The 2798-nt window shown below is 36.5% G+C and overlaps 1 pseudogene; it reads left to right on the forward strand.

Moving 5' to 3' along the window:
* Positions 1 to 375: 375 nt before the first annotated feature.
* LOC106311402 lies at positions 376 to 1435 on the forward strand (annotated as a pseudogene).
* Positions 1436 to 2798: the final 1363 nt, after the last annotated feature.

Below are 2798 nucleotides of genomic sequence, written 5' to 3' on the forward strand. Positions count from 1 at the left end.
ACAAATGGGTTTGCAGGGTTAGGGCTAACCATGTTAGGTTGAGCCCATATTAACATCCCTAGAATCATAAGGCTCACTGTAAGGCTCACAGGGAGGAGATTGACCGAAAAGAAGAAGAGACTCTTCGTAAGGCAAGGCTGAGGAGGCTTTTTGGCGTAAAGTGGATGAAACAGATGTATGTATTTATTTCGTAGCAACCTTTTGATTTGATTTGATGATATAATAATCTTCCTAGTTAGTTGCTAATTGTTATATATTTAATTAGGGCTTCGATATCGAGATCGAAGGTGCTTCTTGTTATTTTGGTGGTATGAGTGTTTATAAGGGTGGAGTAGATTGTCCCCTTGTAGCGCGGCTTTATGCAAAGGTTGGACTTCATCGGTACAATATGCTAGAGGTAAACTTTTGTGTCCACCATCATCTATCTATATCTCTTGTTTGTTACTGTAATTAACTCTTAGTCTCTTCCTCCATGTCATGTCAGGGGACCAACTTGCATCTTCGCGAAATAGAGAAATACAATCTAGTTTGTATCCCCATGCCTGTCTCGTATTACATTACTTTGCTTGCCGAGGATCCAGCTACGTCCTCCTATGTTGTGTTTTCCAAACTAAGATTGACCAAACAAGTTTAGGCCAGATGGATTTCAGTTGTTATATCTCCAGACCTAAAGGTTAATTTACAGTTTTCTAGTAATTAATTGATTATTAATAATTATAGACTAATGTATGGCTTGTCTCTCTCTCTAGGGATCAAGAGTGAGATTTATCCGAAGCAGTTCTTCGATGCCGTGGACTTGCCTGGCAAGTGGCCTTCAAAGGAGGCTTTTGCTGATAAAACTCGATTTTTGTACAAGGTAACTTTGACGAATGACAATGTATTAAGACCATCTCCAATGTATTTTTGCTATTTTCATGAGTAAAAAATAGAAGAATGCTATTTCTTTTTTTATAAATGGAAAAAAATTAGAGAATGCTATTTCTTCTTTTATAAATGGGTTGTAAATGCTGTAAGTTGCTTTCGTTTCACCATGTTTGCTTCGTAGATGCAGGAGTCAGATTGGGAAGAACATGACTGGATTCGCTTGTATATGGAAATTGCATTCTTCAACAGTGATAGGTGGCTGAATGTAAGTTTTTTTAAAAAAAAATTAATGGTTTTGTTTATATATAAAGCTTGTTTTTAATCTTGGTTGTTGCAGCACAACCTGTCCGATTTAAAGATTTTGAACGTAGTGGTAGAGACTGAGGAAAATCTGCCACATGAGACTGTACTCAAGAGTTTTAGGAATGTCCTTGTCTACATAAGATATGATCAATACTTGGGAGCGGATGGTGTTTGCAAACACATAGCCATTGTTCGAAGAACCGTCGAGCTGACAACTCACTGCGTTTGTCTCTTTGGCGAGTCTCTGCTGGTGCCTGACTCTGAGTAAGAAGCTGTTAGTTGTAACTCTTTTTTTTTTGTCAACCATTCACCACCATTTACTTTGTAAGATATATGTTCAAAATAAACAAAACATGCAACTTGTGTAGTTGGTTTATGTGTCTTTTATCTTTCCGAGATTAAAAAGATAATCCAACATCCTCTACTTGTGTACAAGCAGGTTGTGTAAAAGATCATACGTTTTTTTTGTTCTAGTGTTCGCCTCTTATTAATCTAGATTTTATCTGCCATAATGCTTAATAATTCCCACTATAAAAAAACTGTAATTAGCTGCATGTCAATACAAATTTTGTTTATGGATATAGCACTCTGGGTTGTTAAAATTATATATTTGTGTTTTGAGTTCAAGTGGCTCTTCATTGATTTCCTGACTATTTTTCTACATTCATGATCTTACGCCCATATATAGAAATTAACCGAAGCTTTTTCTCTTTACGCCCTCATATTTGTTATATACACTAACTATGCTTCGTCGCAGGAGCCAGTATGATATATTTTTTAAAAATCATAATGTCTTACGCTTAAATAAATGCTCTACTATAACTAAAATTATTATATAACACCGTGATGGCGTAAACGATCGGTTCTTTTGTATGCGCGCTCCGGACCAAGTCTCGATCGTGTCTTGGTCAATGGTTGTCCACTACAAGAAAACGTGCCCATAACAAATATTTCGTCGTAAATTTACATGGTGTTTACAACGCAGTTACGAGGAGTCCAATTTTCGTCGTAAACGCCATGTAAATTTACGACGAAATATGTTCGTCTTAAAATCTATGTAAATTTACGACGAAAGTACGTGGAATGAGAAATACGTCGTAATCGTTACATCGACATTACAATGAAACATGTTACCGTTATATTTAGGTGAAAACGTGTATTCAATGTGCTTTAACTTACCTAATTTCGTCGTAAAGTCGTTGTAAATATTATGTTAAAACCATGTAAAATCCATGTAAAATATTCCTTGTAAAATCGTTGTTATATTTCAACTACCCAACTCGAAAATTTCTCTATATATATGTCATTTCCCACAACTCTGTTCCTCACAACACACAAACGAAAAAAAAAATCCGAAAAAAAAAATTTCAAAAAAAAATCTAAGAAAAAATGGCCGGTGGCGGTAGTATTTACGAGTTACGGAGTTGGATGTATTTGCACAAAGATTCCGACGGGAGGGTGACGAACGCATTTCTGAGCGGGCTAGAGACATTCATGCACCAGGCGGGCTGTACACCGATCACGCAGGAAAGCGGTAAGATGTTCTGCCCCTGTCAGAAATGCAAAAATTCAAAATTTGCACGCAGTGAAACTGTATAGAAGCATTTAGTAAACAGAGGATTTACACCACA

Source organism: Brassica oleracea, chromosome C8, assembly GCF_000695525.1.
Source record: "Brassica oleracea var. oleracea cultivar TO1000 chromosome C8, BOL, whole genome shotgun sequence".
NCBI classification, from domain to species: domain Eukaryota; kingdom Viridiplantae; phylum Streptophyta; class Magnoliopsida; order Brassicales; family Brassicaceae; genus Brassica; species Brassica oleracea.